The following is a 22,845-nucleotide window of genomic DNA, read 5'->3' as shown; positions in this document are numbered from 1 at the left end:
GGGGGCGTGGCTGCGGGGTTTGTTAGACAACGCACAATGACGACATAAATTTGCATGAAAAGTGCTCAAAGTGCATCATAAAAATGGTGAAAATATTAAGCAAACTGTAAAAAATATGAGTGCAGGCAATGCTGAGTACAAAATAATAGTAGGGTTGCTGGCTTCCAAGAAATAATCAAATATTGGGTACATACATATATTGAGACATGAAGAATTTGTAAGACATTTGTTATATGTTTCTAAAAAACAAATAAATAACAAAAACCTAAAGACTGGTTATTCCATAATAGTTCGATGAAAGTTTTTTCACAAATTAAAGATCCAGAATGTTTTTAATTTTCGAATATTTTTATATATAATATAATTTTTAAGTGTACCACATTTAGTTTACAAAGTAAATGAAATCTTTTGTACATTAATTAAAATTATTTTTATAAATTATTAAAATGATTAACAATGCTAATTATTTTTAACAAAAGGAATAGAAATCTAATTAGCTTTTTGGTTAAGTTTTAAATTTTTTTAGTAGACTTGTGAGACTATTTACCTTTTAAAAGTCCTTATTTGTTGCATTTAATTTTTCTGAACTGTGATATTTGCATAAATCAATAACTATCCTATTGATCTTAGTTGTGTGTGTGTCATTCCATTTTATACCATTTTTTTGAAAGTGTAATTGTCTGTGTGTGTATGGATTGTCTTCAGCGGCGCGTCCCCATTGTGTTGTTGCTATTGGTGTCGTACACATGTTTACCAGCGTCAGCAAAGCGCCGCAGTTGCAGCAGACGGCAGCGGACGCAGCCTGACGCAAAATGATTTATAAGCTGCACAATAAACACGGCGAACACCAATGCAGTAGGTTCGGTATCCACACAGATACCCACTAATAAACGGGAGGGATGGCTAATGCAATTTTATTAATAACCAGCGAGAACCGAATAAAAATATCATCGATTGAAGCACAAACACTGGGATGAAGATCGATGGCAGTAGTGATATAGCCGTCAGCTTTCTAGGTTTTGACTTTTTTTTTGTTTGAGCGGGTGGTTTGAGTAGATGGGAACAGGACGCCAGGTGAAAGGGGGTGGGCCATTACAGTATCCGATTTATTGAGCCGACTTAATCGCCAACAGTGCGGAGCTGCAACGGCTTGAAAGGCTTTGCCAATTCATTTGTTGTGGCCAAAATCGGTTAGCCCCTTCTTAAGCGTCTGTAGTTTGCGGCTAACTTAGCGTTTGTTAAGTATTTCCCAGCAGTCAGCTTTTTAACACTTTGTGTGGTGTTTTTATTGATTAAAGTGGCACCTCAGCCTTCAACTTAAAGGAATTTATTATATTTGTTTTTAAATGAGTTTCAAATGTTGTTAATGTTGTCATTAATATTGCACAACGTGGGTTGTTGTAATGTATTTAATGTATTTGTTTTTTCCATTTCTTGACAAATTGTAGAATAAAATGTGAGGTCAGACATAATTGCCTTGTATTAAAACAATAAGAAAACACTAAGATTTAAACACTTTCAACTAAAATAATAGCAAACCAGAATGGCACCAATCGATTGCAAACATTAAAATTTAAATAAAGTGCTCTTAAATTCAGTTCACTACTAGCAGTGGCAAAACAAACATCTCTATTTATAAGTTGGCTATATATTACCATTATGGCGATGGGCGCCAAAAGTGCCCGACACCGGATGACAAACCATAGTGAAACAAATCGCCGAAGTGCCGCACAGAACATATGACCAGGTGAGGTGCATCCATGGGTAGTATATAAGCCATGACGCCAGCGAGGCCATGAAATCGGCCAGTTTAACGGATTACACGGCACACAATTTGCACAGTACGGGTATTTTCCCGAGGCACGAGTGCTGAAAACGTCATCGAACGGCGGCCAAAAGGAAAATAGATGACGAAATCGTTTTGGGGGATGCAAAAACATTGCACTCTCTTTGCGTCAGTTGCATCTCTATATATATCTCATAATTGGTTCGGAATTGTATTAATTATATTATTTTTATGCCTAGCAACGTGCTGATGACGTTGTATTTTGGGATGATTTGGCTAAATGCCTATAATAATATAATCACAAGTCAGCGTGTTTTTTTCTCTTACGACTATTTACATTTGTTTTTTTTGTTTTTTTTTTTTTATTTTGTATCCACGACAGGGCGTGTGAAAATATTGTTTCTTTTACTCTTTTCACTTGCGATTTGCCTTGATTGCTCATACGCCCCGTTTCACATGGCAACATCTCCTGGGCGTAGCCAATTGCATTTCATCATGGCCCAAAGCGACTATATAAAAGGTTTGACTCAACCGCATATAAAGTTGTCCAATGCACTTCGCTGACCAAAGATCATGATGATCTTGGCTTCCCTCACTGATTAACCCCCAGCGAAATGAGCTTGATAAATGATGCAAAAATATATAAAATACCTACTTACATATCTATGACACCCGAAAAAAACCAAAGCTACCTTATTGTATAGATATTCACGATCCGTCGTGCGTTGTGAGTTATCTGCGCGGCAGCTGTCGGGATGGCCATTGTTGATTGTTGCCGCTTTTGGCCATTCCTCATAGAGATACTCTATACCCAAAAAAAAAAAAAATATAAAAAAACCATACTATCCCCGCACACCGGTTTTCATGGAGCAACTCCATCTCCAACTTCCCAACTTCGACGGCTGCCAAGACCAGTAGTCGCCTTCCAAGTTGGAATTTTTTCTTCTTTACTTGTATTCGTTTATATATATTTACCATAAAGACGGCGGCACAGGTGTATCGAGAGGCGTTAGTGGTGCATAGCCTACTAACATGGTTAGGATGCTGGCATTTTTGCATGTTCACATGTTCTTTGTGTTTTTCGCTACATGTGTAATGCTCAATTTGATGGACATTTAGTTCCGATAATTGTGGGCCTACACTTACGTTAAATAAATATAAGCTCAGAATATGATATTCGCTGAAAATAGGTACTTAAAATAACCACAAAATACACATTAAATATAATAATTAAACAGGTGTTGTTTTTTTGAAGCGTTTTCAATTATTTACGACTTAGGTTGCGAGTATAGTTTTGGGTAAATTGGAAATACTAGGTCAATTTTAACCAAATGTAGTATTAATAAAATGTAATAGCCATACTATTAAACTTCTTTTATCGATCTGTAAGCTATGATACCTATTTATCCCGGATAAATATTTCTTTAATACATATTGCGTATATTTGTTAAATTCAGTAAAATCCTTTTTTTTTAATTTTTTAAACAAAAGGCTACTAATTATCCCGAATCACTTATTATCCATTAAGCTGTCATTAACTTAGCTAAAATTTTTTTAAATTACTTTTGTGCTCTCTCCCCGCTTTAATCTTAATCTTAAATCTTTTAAATCCATCTCCAACCTATCTCAACTAACTTTAATTCACTCTCGTCTCGCACTTTTGCTATCCATTCGCACTATGCGAATGAGTAAAAACCACAAAAGTGAATTTGTTAATTTGTGTTTTTTTCTGAGGTGGTTTTTGTTTTGTTTTGATTTTTTGATTTTTTTTTTTGTAAGTCTGCTGGGTTGGGAGGCCCGCGTCTGGTGCAGATAGATAGATGGATAGATGGATAGGAAACTCTCGATATTAGCGTCTCGTGGGGACTGCTCTGCGACTGCTTAATTATTTGCGTTGATTTATGCGAATTTTATAACGAAATGCGGCGGACAGGGAGGTGCCATTGTTGTCTTCATCGCTGATCGATGGCCAAGACATCAGCGAGACGCAAACCGAAAACCAAAAACCAAAAACCAAAAACCATAGACCATAGACCAGCATTAGTTCCAGTTCCCCTCGTTGGTTTATCGAGGAATACAAATCAGATGCATAATGGACAGCCCACCTCAATTACGTAATAATTATAGTTTGTCTGGATTAATTGTGTTTATTATATTGATTGTGAGCATGTTTCGTTATTAATTGCCGATCGATTCGTTCACTGTGCTCTTCAATTGGTTCACACGATGCCAGCAAGTCGAAAACGAAAATAAATACGGAAAGCGTAAATTCCGCGCGCATTTCTTTTTGCTTCTGCATTGCTAAAATAATTTCTAAATTCGTCTGCTTGATTTTAAATTTAAACAATTGCCGGGTAATTAGCCAGCACCAATTTATGTCCAATTTCCCGCCATCACAGAACATTGCTCCTCGTTCAGTTCGATGTCCAAATTAGAGGTATTTCTGTCTAAACGGGAATAGATCTTTTCTCGGGTCGACGAAATTATTTCAAGTGATTTTCAGTTCCGCATAGTTGGTTGTTAGTTGGGGTACTCAAGGGATGTAATAAAAAGATATAGCGGAAGTCATTCCAGTTTTGTCTGGCTAAAATTTTTTGATTTCTAACATTAGATTTTTTTTTTCAAATTTTACGATGGGGGATATATATTAAAGGACTCCTAATTCAGAAGAAATATTTAATAATTTTGGAAAACTCTTAATAAACTTATTTTAATCTAATTTAAAAAATTAAAATTTTCTTAAAATTAAGTTGAGAGATTAGCACTAGTTTTTTGGTTAATATGTGACCTATTAATTTGGTCATTAGTCGCATATTTTACAACCATTTAAAACCTAATATATATTATATATTTGAGATGTTTTTTTTGCTGTATTTGATATTAAAGATTTAAAAATTTTTAGAGACTTTTAAAAGGGCCTTTTATAGTTGCTCATGATATATTTGTTCGAAAATGATTAAGTAGGTACACCCAAGTCAGGTTTCTGCTATTTCCTCAGCATTCCACGGCTACGTTTGTTTTGATTTCGATTTCTATGCAATTTCCTTTCCCTTCGAGTGCAATGTCCACAAATCACGAGGCGTAGTGGATGTCACACTGGTGGCATGCAAAAAGAACGTGCAGTCAGGCGGCGGCTGAATCTCAGCCAAGTCGGTGTCATCGGCACCAGCAAGTACTAGTCACTAGATACTAGCTACTAGCCACTAGCCAATAGTCACTGGCAGCACCACCATCCTCATTATCATCTGGTGATCGGCGGCATGGGAATGCAATGGCTTTGGCGAGGCGTCGCCAGAGTTCATCCAACATCGAATATTGGACATCGGACAGGTTTTTCCTTTTGGACGTTTTCCCCTCCCCGGGTGTTTTCTTTTATTTTGGCCACTTTGTTGCCGGTTGTTGGTCAATTTCGGCTGGCTGGCAGGCTGCTGGCGGCTCTCGCATATGTAAACCTTAATTTGAAACTGATTGGATTGCCTGGCCGTTGGCCTCTTGTTGTTGCCTTGTTTTTCTTTGTTTCTTTGCACTTTTTTTTGGTTATTTCTTAATTTTGCCATGCACTTGATGAGCTTGATTTGGCTTTGATTTGATTTTTGAGGTTTTTCGGCAGTCGCAAGCTGTCTGATTTTGATTGCCTTGAATCTGTCAATTTTACATAAGAATTAGATTGATATGAAAATGACAATTAAGTAACCATTTTTTTTAACGAGATGCCTACATTTTATTGTGTATAATTCGAATGTTTTAAAAAGTTCTTGATTGCAAATTTAAATCACTTTATAATAGATTTTTCAATATATGATTGCAATTAAAAATTTTTGAAAATAAGTTTAATTTTCTGTGCTTTTTTTTAGAAATTGTATGAAATTTAAAAACTACTACTTTATTGCAATAAAATCGTAAATATTTTGTACTGAAATTTTTTTTTAGCCACCTGGCACCTTATGATTACATCTCCACTTTATTCCCATTCAAATTATCGAAGCTGTAATTAAATGCAACAAAAAGCATTACACAACTTTTAACAAACTTAAGCGAGAACAGGCCAAGCAATAAATTCCAATCAAAACAAGAAAATACCGAAAAACACGTTAAGAATTATAGCCAAAAGAAAAATCTGGCGACAGCAGACAAACCGAACATCAAGCATTAATGCGTCGTCGAAGAAACCATGACAATTTATTGTCCATAATGGTTGCTTGGTTAATTTTATTATTTTAATTATTTGCTGCTTGGATTTCCGATGCGGTGCCACCTTGACGAATGTGTTCGCGGTGTTGTGAAAAAAATCGTAAAAAAAATTTTAGGAAAAAGAAACAGCAGCTAACAAGTTTTCCCCCTTGTGCGTGTGCCTTCGGTTTTGTAATCAAACAAAAATTGTTTGCTAATAGTCTGACTGCCTGTTGCCGGGCTAGAAGATTCATCTGCTTGGCCAGTTCTTGTCCAAAAGAAAAATCAGCCAACTGCCTAGCAATAAAGAAAATGGAAAAAAATAACGACTTACAACAGCTTGATGTACAAATTGTTGTTGCCTACCTAAGTATGGCTCAAATTTAAGAGATTTTTGTGTTTTTTTACTCTTTAACTCGCATTGGGGCTTGTAAAATTAAGATGCTATTTGTTGAAACTTTTGTTTTCGTTGTTAAATATTTTTAAGGCCTATTAACTATTTATTTAATTGCTTTGGAAAAACTATCTTAATTATAGTTATTTCCAAAGAAAATGTTTATTTTGATTTTACAACAGTAAATAGATAGATAATAGATTTATAAATTTAACAAAAATTTACAAAATAATTGTTACACCGTTTTACGAATTTTTAATAATACAAATTTTTATACATTGTATTTCTTTCAAAATGCATTTTTAATTCGTTAGTTTATTAGCCAAAGATTCCATGTTTTTCTCGGCTTCATTGTCAATTGGCTTGTTTATTTCATGTTTTGGCGCGTAACTTGTTTGCTAGCGTTTCGTTGTCGTCATCGCACTTGAAGTTTGAAGATGCGGCAGAAACCGAGATTGCATCTGCCGCATCATATTGATTGGCAGACAGACGGCCCACCGAAATACCGACCAGACTGTAGAGTAATTCGAGGTGTTTAGAAAATCTAAGCAAATTAATAAAAAATTATTCCGTTAAATACACATGCATACTTTTTTTTAGATAGATCGACTAAAATCTTTATTGTGACTTATGTGTTTAAAAACTTGTTTTAAAATTTAGTTGGAAACTAATTTTTTTAAACTTTAAACTAAAAAGCGAACATTATTTTGATTTTATTTTTAGGAACAAAAAGATAGCCAACTTTATCCTTTGCCATATAGTCCACCCCAATCCTTTTACCAGGGAATTCTAACTAATGTTTGTTGCTAGAGATACGGAGCGTAACCGAAACTTTAACCGAAAAAACAACGCCCTTTGGCTATAACTATTTTTAAACGACCACCTTTTTGGCTCACTGCATTGGTGCAGAAGAAGCAGAGCTCACGTGCAAAAATAACACCGAGCAGGGAAAAATCGAAGACTACAACGAGCCCCTTCCAGTCGCCTTTCGATGGCGTAATCATCACAAACACAAAGGGGAATATACTCTATATGTATATATAGTACAAGTATACAGGCCACAGATACACCCCCTGGAAATGAACTACTGTGGCGTTGTGACGTCATTGTGGAAAAGTGCTAGGTCGGGGTCGTCATTCGGTCGGTATCTCTGATTTCACATCTCTCTTTCGCTCTTTTTCAACAGCTGCGAACGAAAGTTGAACCCAACCCAAGCTGAACCACAACCACCCCCTTTTTTTCGCCCGGAGAGTGCCTCACGACTCTCACGTGGCCCTCAAGGTCGTTTGGGTATTCGCTCCTCCTTGCTTTTGTTTTTCGTTTGCCCCCACGATGATTTCACACTTGTAGATACCGCCAGTAAACACGCACACACACACACACTCACACACACACACTCCACGGAGGTCCTTGCTGCAATCGGTTGATATAACACGCCTACTTTTGCCATCAGAACTTTGGGCTTATTTCTTTTTATGGCTGGGTCGGTTCCAAAGGACCTTGGCAATCGTGTGCGGAATTTAAGCAGGAAAATGAGAATTTCTAGGCGGAACTAAAATAAAGGCGTCAGAATACTCAAAGTGAATTTCAGACTTAAGTTATGTGACTTTAAGGTTTTCGGTAAAATTGTAAAACCTGTCAATAATTTTCAAATAATAAACCGAAGATTATCTTTTAAAATTTGTACAGTTAAGGAGAGAAATTAATTGAAATTACTAGCATTTATTCTTTTGAATAAGAAATATTTAAAATTAAAGTTAAGACAGCCAACCAGGCTCCGAAAACCAAACCAATAACATTATTAACATTTTAATAATATGTAAGACACTATTATGTAAGCCCTTTAACTAAATGAGAAAAAAATTGCTCTTTTATTATCCAAACTGTATATTAGAATTTGAAAACATTTAATATATCTCAAAACAAAGGTAAAAATCAAACAATTCTCAGAAACTGCAGCCTATTAACCATCAATAATTTATGAAAACTCAGCCTAGCCCAGCCCATAGCTCATAAATTAAGCCTCGAAGAATAATGTAGAATTGAAGTTAAGACAGCTAATCAGACTCCGTAAATTTAAATATACAGAGCCAATAACATTTTTAAAATATTAATAACATATATCACATTATTTTCTAAGCCCTTTAGTTATTAAGCAAAATAATGCTCTTTTGAATACCAAACTGGATAATTAAATTTTAAAACTTTTATTATATTTCAAAACAAAGGTAAAAATCTAACAATTCTAAGAAGCACTTTAAGATTATGAAACCGCAGCTCATTAACCATCAATAATTTATGAAAACTCAGCCTAGCCCATGCCAATAGCTCATAAATTAACCACAAGAAACGAATAATCATAGGGGGAAGTGCGTCAAAGAACCGACTTCTGCTCCTTTGAGACATGCAGCATGAACAATAATCGAACACAAAAGACATGCAATTATACAACTCCAAGGAAAACAGAAAAGCAAACAACTCTGACTTCGGGGGGCTCGTGCCAGAGGCATGTAATTAAAGACTTGAAACCGTCGCAGAGTTAACACAAATCAAAGTCAGACCAGATATAGCACACACCTATCCCTAGCTATTTAAGTACAAACGGTGAATATGTGTGTGCGACACGCACTTGAAACTGATGACGTCCTTGGCTTTGGACTGCCACAATTCTCGACTTGGGGTTCACAGCGGATCGATAAAGCCACGCAGGACTCTTCGTGGCGAGCGGCTGTTGCCAAGTCCCAAATAGAACTGGTGACGTCAAGACGGAAGCGAGACGGAAATATGCACTTATGTCGACACGCTGTCCCACTCTGCGTATGCGTATTATTAAGTATACCACGTGTGGGAGAACAGTAAACAAAAACTTTGTCCAGCAATTAAATGGCCAATTAAACGGTCGATTCCAGTAGCCAGACAATTAGAAGCCACACACTATATAAAAAAATAAAAAACAAATAAAATAAAATCCCTGGTGAGCTGCAAGCTGGCTTCAAGCCGAAGATGCCATCGCAATCAGCCGCATCAAGATTGGCTTAATTGAAGCAGCGACAGCGAGCGTGTCTCATTACCAAGTCAAACACAAACTGAGTAGCAGACACCGACAAAGTTTGGTTTTACAAAAAAAAATACAAAAAGGCACAGAGAAATAAAAGAAGAGAAGCATCGATGTGACAAGATTGTCAAATAACTGGCAGCAGTGACATCAAGCATTCGATGCAAAACGCGTTCGCATCGAACTTACACACACACCGAATGTGTATTTGGGCTATAAAATACATCTTTGAATTTCCATAATTTTGCCTAAGCCGGTTTTTGCATTTTTCAGACTGCTTTTTGCAATAAATTCGTTGCTCAAATTCAGAACATTGCAATTAAAATAACGGATCAGCCGTCTACTTCGCGCTGACAAAAATGTATTTTGTTTATTCAACCTAATCTGCATTTTCTTTCCCACCTTTGGCAGTTTCATAAACTTGAATTCATAAATTTGGCTGTGCGCATTTCCTGACCAAACACAAAAAAAATCGTGATTCAAACACTGACCTTGAGAAAATATTAGCTTATAAAATTAGAATACAAAAGAAAAGATTTTATACTCCTTCTTTCTTATTTTGTGTTTGATTTAAATTTTGACTTTCGCTTTGAGATATGCAGTTTGCAGCGTGAATATAACGAGTTTTTTTTATAATATTAGATTGTTATATATGGTCATAGAATTCTTTAATGATATCTAGTTTGGTTTTTTATTAATTTTATTTTTGGTTTGTCAGCCATAACGAATAAGGAGTTGTGATAAATGCAATTATAAATGAATCGATTAGCAGAGAACATGCGAAAAAAAATATTCCAAAAGATTTTAAAGCGATAAGCGGCGAAGATTTATGTTTTGTGTGTTAGATGAAAGGAATTTTTATAAAGGGGAATAGAAAATAAATTTTCTTTTATTGAAAACAAGACATATTTTAAAATAAAAATATATATATATTTTTTGGATCTTTCCAAAACTTGTAGATAAAAATTCCTTACACACTTATTGCTCATTTAAGTCCAATAAAAATGTTTACACTTATTTTCATGCCCGGCCTTACAAGCTTTGCATTTTTAGACATCATTACATTATTCTCACCTTACCCAGAACAGGATCTAAATATTGTGCGATACTTTTTACGGCACCCACCCATTAAGCGGCTAATTTATGCGCTACTAAGAGAATACGTTAACTCATTCCTCCCGATGAATCTCATCTTCACAATGTGTATATCTGTATCTCCAGGTTTATTGTCCTAACTGTTTGCTGCATCATAAAAATGTTTAATTAATTTTTGTTATATTCATCATAATATCGCTTTTAATGGGTAGCTTTTAGCAACAAATTAACACTGCGAAACAATCACTGACTGGCCAACAGAAAACGTACTTTATTTGTACTGAGCACAAAGTTTGTTTCAATTCTATTCCAGCATAACAGGGGCTTTTGAAAAGGGGGTTTTAATATAAGTTAGTTTTTACTATTTAATCAAGCTTTGCCTTTAGAAACTTTAATGCCATAAAATTCAGATCTTAAATATTAATTAAAAGTTATTTAAACTGTAGGATTTAATGCATAATGTTGCATTTAACTTAGAGAAGAACTCAACTAGTGTATAACTCCATTTATTATTCCCATTTTGTGAATTTAAGGGTTTTTCTTGTGAAAAATAATTACATTTACGTACAATTTATAAGATCCCTCTTAACTCTAAGCTCCTGTCTTTAATCTGAATGCCCGCATTGTGTTCTAGTTACCTGATGGGGCGCCCACCATCTTCTCCAGCGTTTGGAGCCCCGACTTCATCGCTGTTGCGAAACTAAGCCATAAGCCGCGCTGATCCGAGCGGACTCTGGCCTTGAAAATCTAATATTCTCATTCTCATATACTCAATTAAAGCCTGTGGCAGTTAAAACGAAGAAAAAACAACGCTTAGTTACATTTTGCAGATGCCTAAGAGCCGCCAACAAAACTCGATTGCGATGTGCCAGACAGCGTATAAAACTTAGCCATACTCAAACGTATATATTTAGTATCCATGTGCATCTGCAGGTGACTTGAAAGTTCTCAGACTTCGGCTGACCAAATGCAGACTCCACTCCACTACTGCACTTTAAGTCTGAGGCCAAGAAGCCTTCACTTTTGTGGTTTTTTTTTTTTAGTATTCCCCAAGGCATTGTTCTAGCACTCCGTTCATCTTCACAAGCTGGAAACATCTTTCGCTCAATTAACACATTTATTTTGCAATCGATTTAATTAACTCTCTTCAGAGTCCGCTAAATACGTCCATTTGGAAGTTAAATTATGGTCGGGGCTACAGGTTTTGGCTTAAGTTATGACACTATTAAATTTCGACCAGTGACAAATCAGGGCATTCAGAATGCACAGCAAATCCCATTAATCGATTAAAGATTTGACAGCTATGTATTTGGAGCTGATAAAAGCATTTAAATGAATTCATTTAATATTTTATATTAATTTAATAATACCTAGTTAATCGGGAATTTTAAAAATATTTTTTTTTGTTTCGAATATATATATATTGTTTAATATTATAAATTCAAAGAACTATTTAATTTGAGTCGACTTTTCTTGGGTTTTATAAGTTTGTGTTATATTTTTGTCGCGTTATAAATTAACTTTTATTGGAATATAATTAAACTCACTTAGAGCTAACATCACAAAAACTTATAACAATTTTTAATTATTTTGATTGTTAAAGTAGTCAGAAAGCAGACGCGTTCGAAGGTTTTTAATGCTTATATGGATTATGTATATGTAAAATTTATATTTATATGCTTAAGGCGTACATGATTAAAAAGAAAAAGCGAATATAAAAATGTGTAAAAAGAGTTTAAGGCTCAGCGAAAATCCCAAAAAACTTGTGAGTCTTGATGATCGCTTGCTTAATGAATTGCCGCTCCCCACTTGACCGAAAAACCAACACTTCCACGTCCTTTGAGCCACTGTCAATCGAAAGCCTTGAACCACAAAAACCTCACAAATCGGTAACAAGCAGCGCTAACTAACCAGCGTTGGGCAAACCAATGCAAGCCAATGCAAACCAAACCAAACAAGACAAAGGCTAAGACAAATAGCAGATCCGAAACGCGCCCAGTTTCGGCTTTGGATATTCAATTTGTTTGGACCTCTTTGGCTTTTGGGGCCGACTTGCCCAGTTAACTGTTAACGGTCTAAACGCTCCGGCTCGATCGCAATTGGATAATGAATGATGCTTTGAACTGTGGCAAATTCTTTTGTGTTTGCCTTTAACATTGAACTTTTCGCCATCTCCAGAGCAGCTCAGGCTCAGCGACAGATACAGATACAGATACACAGATATAGATTCCGAGATACACTTCGATTCCCACAGCTCCGGATGATTTATGGCCGAACAATACGTATGTAAAGAGGGGGCTGGGGAATGGGCATTGCGGATCTAACGGATGAAACAGAACCTTGTTATGCATTTAACACGCCACGGAAAGAAGGAAAAATATCTATAAAAAAAGTCTCCAACTAAGTACAATAAAAATAAAATGCGATGAATTATGGGGCAAGTTTTTGTAGTTGCCAATCAGCATAATCGGTGATCGGTGGATGGTGGATCGCTGAAGCGATGGTTCGTTAGATCGGCAGCCATCACTTGCCGGCAATTGTGCATCGATCAAGAGACACCGATTCCGACCTTGTGCATCAATCGGCTGGCAGCGAAAGAAATGCGTGCAAAAAATGCCATAGTTTTTGCCTCAGTTTCAACGGTTACAACGCTCCAATCCACGAAGGTCTAACAAATTTTGGCTTCCAATTAAAAGACGAAAAAAAATAAATGCCGATGATTTCGGAATCGCATTTGACTGCGTTTCTCGCGTGCTGTCGCCCAATTGATGTTGCCAACTTGGAACAATTAGCATAAATTAAAATTGGTTTACGGCTCAGTCGATAGAGACGGCCAGAGGTCCGAGAACCCATGATGCGACCGACTATCCGCTAACGATGAGAGTAAAAGTGATCCAACCGGTTCCACTCCGATCCCCATGCTTCTATAGTTAGTCTCTGAATTTATGACCCGAGCAGCACCCACTCCCCACCAGCCCCCAAAAACCGATTCGATGCGATCTTAGAACCAAACGCAGCAATCTCCGGTCGCCGCACATAAAGCGACGAACAAAAGCAGTGCTAACAAAGTAACCCAATAGAAAGATTGTCATTGGATCATACTAAATATGATACCTCAAATACTCTTAAAAATTATTTAAAAATAATCGAAAAATTATTTTTAAAACCATTTCGAAGCTTGTTTCAAAATTATTTTAGAATTGTACAAGTGCATAGAGCCTATTTGAAAAAGATAAGAATATTGGAAAATAATTATTCATGCAATAGGTTAAAATAAAACATTATTTTAACGTTGCCTAATAAGCTAATTATTCTTCTTTAATTTCAAAAACTTTTTTTTGTACTCTACCACTTTTACTCACCATAAGGTACTTAATACAAAAACAATATCAATTAATAAATGTTATATAAAATATTTAAAGTATTGGTATTGTAAATAAAAAAATAAGTAAATTAATTTTAAGAAATCTTAAAATCCCACAATACTAGACTGTAAAGCTCCTCTTAAAAGAGTATAACACAGAAAAAGCGTTGCGCATGCGCCGCATCATCCTAAGTTCTTTTCGCTTTTTTAGCTGCTGGTTCATAACTGTGACTTGTGTTTGTGTTGTGATTTATATTCGAGTTCGCTGCTGCTCGTGCGCTTAAGTTGCCTTTTGCTTTTGCTTTCATTCGGTGCTGACCAGTCCGCTGCTAAATGCGCTAAAAACAGAAGATTTAGAGACATTCTTCCACAAAAGCGTTGATTTGACTAAATTAAGCAGCAGCAGCATTGGCAACAACGGCAGCAGCATTAAATTGTAATCAATTTTTCTGTCTGTTTGTTTTTGTTGCCACCGCTTCCCATGGATCGACGACTGGTTTATCCGAAAACCATAAAAAAAAATAATAATAATACATTTGGCGCTATGTTCTTACAGCTTTATTTTGCGTGTCGCTGCTCAGTGAGCTGTCAACAGTGAGATTATCATTATTTCTTTGGCGAAGCGTTTGTGGAGCATAGTGTTGTAGCTTGTTTTTTGTAGCGGTGTCAGTTTACCCATTTTAGATTGCACAGCTAATCAAAGCAAACAATTAACAGATCTAAAAATGTTTGTTATAAATAAACGCAAAAGGATTTTATTAGTATTTGTTCGGTTTTGTGTTAAGTTTGTTAATTTGCAGCAGGTGTCGTATGTAAATTAAGGCTTTCTGTGAAATTTAAAATTAGTTTTAATGTAAAAAATTCAACTGACCCATATATACCTACAAATTACATTAAAAAATATAGATTAATTTTTAACATACATTTAAAATAAAGCTTGCTTTGTAATGGTTAGCTTAAGCAGTACTAATTATTTCGTCATTGAAATGTATACGCCAAAATTTAAACAAAGTTTGGGTAAATGTGTTTATTTGCCTGTTGTTTAAAGATCTGATTTGAGTCTTTAGCTAAGATCAGTTTTATATGCGGGCTCTTAAAGTTACCATCACCATTTGGCCAAAAACTGAAACCTATCCGCAGCAAACTCAGTGAAGTTACCTTACAGCCCAAGCCATTTAGTTTGCATGCCTCAACAAATTAATTGTGTAATTAAGATTCCCCCGCGCAATTCAGCCAATTGGGCATAGGAGAAACGCATATGGAGATGGCTTCCTCGTCGTCCTGCTAAAAAGTCGTGACTCTTCTGCCAAATAATCTGCTGCCTTGGCGGTGAAATCAGTTTGCGATCTTTTCACAGCAATAATGCATATTAAAATGCCACGCTAATTGTTATTATAGGCACCTCCTCCCACTTGCCTTACCGCTTCGATCTATCCCTGAGTTGGACTGGCAATTAAGTAATAGACAAACAAACCTTGGTTTGCGTGTTGCCGTTGCCGCTGCAACTGCAACTGCAACTGCAACAGCAGCAACAGATGCAGCAGCAGCAGCTACATCACCAGAAACACCAAAAACTACAGCCACTGAATGGACAAATTTTTATGCACAAGTTGAGAGCCTGAAGTTGTCTGTTGGCCAAGGCGTCGCTGTTGTTGGTGCCTTTGACTATTAATTACCACCAAAAAATAAAAAACAAATTTAGAGAAATTCGACTACTATTTCTGCGTGGGTGAATGGAAAAAAAGATGCAGCAGTTTGTATTGGAAATACGGTATAACCTCGATAACCAGAACCAATTGTGCAGGCTAAAATATACCGATTTCTAAGGCCTAAAGAAGAAGAAATTAATACATTTATTAATTGAATTAAGCCCCTACAATGTGTTTGATTAATTATAAAAATTATTGAAGAAACACTTATTTATCTGCTGCAATCAAATTATATTCGTATACGCAAATAAAAAAAATAATACATATATAAACATTACTCATATATATGGAAAATTCATATATGAATATGAATAGTTTTTGAATAACCATTTTGTTTAATAACGAGTTTACCAATGTCAAAAGCTCATTCATATTTTGAATAATTTTGCCAAGTAAACTAAAACGACTAAAAACCTGTGACCCCTTAGAGAAGTTCATGCCAAAGAGTTTCTACTGTGCTTAAACAAGTGCCTTCAATTGAATTTAATAGTCTCAGTCAGGATCAGAAGACAACTTTTCGCGGACTGTGAGAACCCACACAAAAAGCGATAAAACCCCGAAAATAAAACAAGATCTTTGGCGGTTTTATAGCACAGAGCTTTCGTTATGGGGGAGCGTAGTCACGATGCTGGCCCCTTAGTTTATTTTTCTATTTTTGTTTTCATTTTTTTTTTTTTGGGTCCAGTCCCTGCAATGAGAATGAGTTTGGCGCCCCCCCAAAACAAGCCACACGACCATAATAAAACAATTATGACGAAAAAACGGAAAACAAAACGCCAAGACTAGAGCGACCTATCGATGGCAAAAATTTATCACACCTTAGTTAACCCCGACACCTTGCCGAGCCTGAAACGGAGACAAACGTGGCTGGAATGCGCCAAAAAACGACAAAAAAAAATTGAAGAAAAATATGGCAAACGTCTCGACTTTGACTTACACTGACTGCAATAAGTTAATAGTTCGAATTCGATTTCTTTCGGGGAGAAGCGCCCGACCAACTTCGGTGTTTTTCCTCGCGCGCTGGAAAACAAAGCTTGTCTAATGCCAAAAACCAAAACCAAAACGAAAAATCAAGAGAAAAACGGAGTTTGGCTTTTGGGTGCGTTCCGTGAACTCCACGATGTTTTTTGTGTGTCAGCCGGCGTGCCAGAGAAGCCGACAACCAAAGAAGCAATGGCAACAGCAACACTAGCTATAGCAGCAACACCAGCAACACTACAACCAGCAAACAGAAACAGCAACAACTAGTGCTAATGATGTAGCCCGATCATCATGATGATGATGAGGCTTCGGGGCGCTTCGTGTGCTTCATTATTGATTTAATAACAGTCTTGAAGACACGCTTTAACTGCAGCAAGTTGACTTCGGCTCAGAGTCAAGTTGTTGCCGATGATGTTGATGATGATGATGATGATGCCACGAATTCCTCACCACACCACACCAATATCCAAAATAAAACCCAAGACTGGCAAACATTTAAACCAAACTAAAACGACAACGTCATGTCAATTTGGTTTTATATCTGTGAATGAATATGGGGATGTGCTCTGGCGTTGGGCATATAGTTGCCGATCATGTTGATGATGATGTTTGCTTGTCTGACGATCATGTTTGTGTTTTATATTTATTGTGCGCCAAATGGGCATTTTCCCTTGCTGGCGTGGGCGTTATCAAAATGGGCAATATGGGTACGATGGGATGTGCCTGTCATAAAATGGCGAAATGAAAGTGAAAGAGTCTTCGGGTTTACGTTTACGGCCTATTAAAAAATAATAAGGAAGCAAGGATGTGATGGCCCATGGGCGTATGAGTAATTCGATATGTTCGCGTTCCTAAATAAATGCATATTTTAATGTGCAGTAAGAGGTGAATAGGAAGTCTAAACGATTGGTCATTGTGTTAAGTTTAGCGTTGGGTTTGGGCATTAAAAAAATAAAAATAAGCAACTACGGTTAAAATGTCTAAGACCCATAGTATGATATATTTAATTTACCTTGGTAACAATAAATGCTTAATATTTGTGTTCAAGCAATGCTATATATATAATATATTTTTATTTAATTAAAAAAACACTCCTTAAAACTCAAACAATTTCCGGTTTCAAAAACCATTTTCCCAAGAATCTCTTCTTTATTTGCTGGCCACAAAGCCATTTAAATCGCTTTGTGCATGCGCCAAAGGTAGGCAAATTCCCAAATAGATAAATCTATTGTATCTGGCAGATACAAAACTCAAATTTAGATATGCAAACGTTCGTTTCGAGCAATTTTCCCGTACTCACACTAAATCAAATCTTCATGAGCGCGCCTCGCACAGCCCCCAAACGACAAATATATGGGTTAGGCTCAAATTGCGCGGACTAGGGGGAGTTGGGAGGGGTCTTTGGGAGGGGGATCTGTGCATCTTGCAGATACGAAGGCAAGACAAAAGGCAATATTGGCGTTTTAATGCATGTTTTGCCTTTGGTGTTTGTGGCTGCTGCAACCTGCTGGGAAAAAACACGGAGCTGCTCGCTTTGTTTACGACACTTCGGGGGTTTGGTGGGGTTTAATCGATTTGGGAACCGATCCCCCGCATACTCTTATACCCCCCTCCACCACCACCTCCACCTCCCTCCCCTCCCTATTTCAAATGTTTGCTCAGCGAATGAAAGCGAAAACCCAAACCCAAATGCAAAGAAAAACTGAAACGTGCAACAATGGGCATAAAAAGGGTAGAGAAGCCAGCTGGAATTAACACTAATACGATTCCAAAGCGCAGGAGTTTCGAATCCGCAATACCTATGTTACTATACATATCTACTGCCAGACGTCGCGTGTTTTGATAGCTGGCTGATATTTCGGAGAGTTTGCAGTAAAAAACTTACAGAGAATCAACAAAGCAACTGGCATGAAAAAATGTTGATCTTTTCTAATGATTGATTTTACATTTAACGAAATAATGGTATTCTTAATTTGTAAAAGTAAAAATTTCATTTTAAAACGTTGCTAAACCATGTTAATTTCCTAATGAGGTTTTGATTTTTGAAGTGGGCAATTAAAAAAAACTCTGTCAAAATAATACAAATTAAATTTTTTAATTTTTAGAATGATATTTATCTATTGACTGCCTTAAATTGTCCTAAATATTTGAAATTGATTCGAGTTTGTATTCAAATTTTTTGAAAGGAAAGCCTTAAATTATAGGAGGTAGTTTAAAAATTTCTATAAAAAAAAATTGTACAAAATTTTAATGTTATACATTTTTTTTCCTGCATAAAACCAAATTTGCCAAATATGGCCAAGCTTCCCAACTCAAGCCCAGCTGCACCTTCTTTAGTGGCTTTAATTTTGCGAATCGGATGCGCCTGGCAACGGATCGGAAAAAATCTTGGCCAGAAACCGAACGAAAATCCATTCCATGCCCGTAATTATGTAAGCGGCGTTCCAAAACTGGCAGCTTATTTATCTTTGTCTCAGCCATGTCAATCAGTCGGTGGCTGAGCCAAGTCGAAGGCAAAGGCACAGGCACTGGCAGCACTGCACCACCACTGCACAGCCACTAGCACCACCAGCACCACTGATGCACTGCAGCATCATGTGCACCTTTGACCCGCCGAATGAGCCGAGTTTGGTGGGGCGCCGCTCAACATGCAAATTAGGCGGCTTCAATCGGTATAATAAATGTGGGGAAAAAACTAAGACCTTAGCTGGGTAATTCGCATTGGTATTGGAAGTGGGATTGGAGCTGGAAATGCGACTGGAAGTGGGACTAGGAGTGGAGAATCGATCGAAGGTGAGGGTCTTCTAAATGGATGGAGGAGTCATGATTGAACTATATTTGGCAAATCTATGCAAATGTATAAACAGTAGTGAGAAACATGGTAGTTTCAAAGGAAACATACTAATCTTGACTTTCTGATTTGGCAATTTATGTTTAGCTATTATATTGCTAATTTATTGAAATATATTGCATTAAATCTATAATGCTCTCCCCATTTAAATTTTTAATGATTTTTGTATAACGAAAAACCTTTTTTAATCCTTATTTACTTAACATACTATTTATTTTTTTATAACAACAACACAATGCCGTGTATTTGTATATTTATATAGCTTTATGGCACCTCAACCCATATAAAAGTATTTAATCTTCTTTCTTTTATATTATGTGCTTTCTTGTTAAAAGCAAACATATCGCAAATAAAATTCCTTGAGACAATATTGCATCAATCAAGCCAATTTCAAGAGGATTATCAAATACTTTTGCACAAGCAAGTCATCTAAATTAAGTCAGGCAATCTTAATTTATTCAGATATACTTATATTTAGATATATCTGCTAGCCTGACTCATATGTTGGCTGCTTCGCTGTGGGCCGCGAATAAAAAGAACTCAGGCTGGCATCGATGATGATGAAGCCGATGATATAACAATTCAATTAAACCAGTTTACACAATGCGAACGAGCAGAGCGATCGAGGCATCTGCAACTGTTCCCGGCTAACACCTTAACGGCAGAATTCTTTTATGCGAATTTCATGCTAATATCTCACACCGCTTCTAACCAGCTCAGGTTGCAGTGGATTTTTCCTTTTTGCTGGTGCTTAGTTTTTATTTTGTAGACATCTTTTCATTAATTCAGCGAATCCGCTTTTGCATAATGACAAAGTGAACACTGGGCTGCGAAAAGTTGACCCATTGCTGAGTATTTTGGGCAAAATCCCAGACATCTGCACACAGAAAAAATAGTGCTTAAAAATATGTTAAGTTTAAACAAAAATCACCTATTTCTTTGCAGCAATAATTTTGGATTTAGACCAAGGAATAATATATTAGCTAATGTTAAGAAATTTTTTGGCTTATGGCTAAACATTAAAGTTATAAAATCAAAATCGAGCTCCATTCTCTGTATTTTTATATTATTTTATGTTATATTATATTTTTTTTATATAATATTAAATATTAAAGTTTTCATCAGTGAGTGTGATTCAAATGTAGCTTTTAGAAAGTCTTTCTCTTATAGATTATTTTTCTCAATGTGAAGTAAAAGACATATTTTGTATCCAGTCAGAGGAGGTTAACTTTGAAAACAAACTTAGATGAACTCTAACATGATTTTGAAATAGTTAATGTTATGAAAACAGTACTAAAACCTAATGCAAAAACTGGACATAACATTGAGATATCAAAACATGACATTGAGAAACTGTCTAGAATTGTAGTTAAGGTACAAGTAATGCTTAATATTTCTCTGATTAAATTCGAATTTTTTTTTTCTGTGAATTTTGGCGACAAGTGCCAAACCACAGGTATTGGCAAACACACAGATATAGGAATATAGGTAGAAGCGGCAACAGATACAGATACACTCGAGCAACTGGTTGAGATGCGCTCAAAAATGACTTCAATCCGATCGGATGGTCGTCTCGGGTTCGTTTTGATTTGGCTTATAAATCGGAGGGAGCGGGGACTGCGACTATGAAATGTCCAAGATGGCCTTCGGTGATTTTTGCAGCGATTAAAAACCGATGACGATGTGGTCGCCGCTGGTTTACTTAGCATTCAAAGTGGCGCAAAGAGATTTATACGAATTGTTGCGACAATTTCAGCTCATTTTTTGCCCTGCTGCTCTGCTCTTGACTCATTCAATTGAAATTCTTGAACAATGTTATTGTCTTTTAATGATATTGTTGTTGTTCATCTCGACAGTTGATAGCCAACACTTTCGACCTTTTGCCACCGATAGTTCTATATCGGCATCTGCATCTGCATCTGTACAATACATGGCTGACACAGATTCAGTTTACATTTAATTGTGTGGCGTTATGGGGTTTTAATAGATACGAGGTTTTATGTGCTAGCTAGTTTTATGCTTGCAAAGATTTATGCTTGCCTCCAAGATTCAACTAGGCCTGATTTAAACAGCCAACAGTTAACTGGATATTATATACCATTACATTGAAGTAATAAATGGTAAGAATTGCCCGCAAAAGCTATGTTTTAATCAATAATTTTATTGTTTACGCTAATTTCGGAACAAGTCCAGCAATGAAGGCTTAAAATTTTTGGCAATAAAAAAATTCAAAAAATGTTTAATTAGTTTATGCAGCTTTTTAGTTAGCTGTCTTTCCCATTAAATATTTATTTTAGGTTAAATATTTAAAATCAAAAACCGTTATTAAATTTTTTTTCTAATGTGAGAATCTTAAAAGTATTAACTCAAAACTTTCCATTTTATAACAATATGATTTCCAAAAAAAGTTTCAAGCCAATTAAGCCGTAATGAAAATTAGATTTTGTCAATTGATTCCACGAAATATTACTGTAAATATTGCCCGGATTGAGAATTGTAAATTTTCTATTTCTTGGCATGTCAAAAGTCACGTTTAAATTTTTGTTTCTCCCACATTTAAAGTATTCGCTAGTTTCCATACTTTTTTGGTTTTTTATTAATAAACACACCCTTTTTGTGAGGCAGCAAAACATGGCCAGAAACAATGCCTCCGCCCCAGAGAGCCAGAGTTCCCAGATCAATATGAAATATCATTCCAAAAATGGCCTTGGGTCATTTAGAAAGCAATTCATCGAAGACGCGGCTCTGGCTGAACTCTTCGATCAGCAAACAAAGAAAATAAAAATAGAAATAAAAGATGCTGAATAAAAACTACCGTGGGCTACTGCCAAAAATGCTACCGGGAAGAGTGCGCGATAAACATTTAAGATAACCCATTTTAACCATTGTCTGGGAGATGGCCCCAAAGCCAATAACATTAAGAAACTTTTTATTTGGGTTGGGTATGCATTTTAACAGCATTATTTTGGGGCTGCATCTTCCTCAAAAACTGCGATTTTCTAATTGTTTTTTTATTTTTTGGGTCCCGCGCGACGAAGGAGATTTTCTGGTCGGCTCGTTAACAAATTTATTACAATGCTGAGGAGAAAAAAAAGAAAAAAGACCTAGCCATTGCATAAGCTTGCTAATTTTTTTCGTTTCGTTTTTCTTCTTTTTATATAATATCGTTAATACATATTATTTGGCAAGCTCAGAGCTCAGAGCTCAGGCTCTGTACTTTGAACTGCGAACTCGCAATGGAGGCAGCGGCAGAGGCATGGGCATGGGCACTGGGGACCTGATCAATGGACTTGGACATGTAGGCATCTGCCGAAATTGACAGGGCAGGAGGAGGATTGGGGGAATCTCTTGTGCAGTGACCCAAAGAAATGGTAATGCGAGTCGGCTCGTCTTCGCCTTTTTTTTTTGTTTTTGTTTTGTTGGCCAGGTCAAAATGGCCC

General features: G+C 36.4%; 1 protein-coding gene across 3 annotated transcripts in view; it reads left to right on the top strand.

The window, feature by feature from the left end:
- Window positions 1–22,845, top strand: part of LOC128262932 (probable nuclear hormone receptor HR38) — a 35,138-nt gene that overhangs the window by 1,701 nt on the left and 10,592 nt on the right. The gene's annotated exons all lie outside the window — the stretch shown is intronic.

The sequence above is a fragment of the Drosophila gunungcola genome, unplaced genomic scaffold (genome assembly GCF_025200985.1).
Source record: "Drosophila gunungcola strain Sukarami unplaced genomic scaffold, Dgunungcola_SK_2 000001F, whole genome shotgun sequence".
Taxonomy (NCBI): domain Eukaryota; kingdom Metazoa; phylum Arthropoda; class Insecta; order Diptera; family Drosophilidae; genus Drosophila; species Drosophila gunungcola.
The sequence above is the reverse complement of the archived record's forward strand: the minus strand, read 5'-3'. Positions and strand labels throughout refer to the sequence as shown.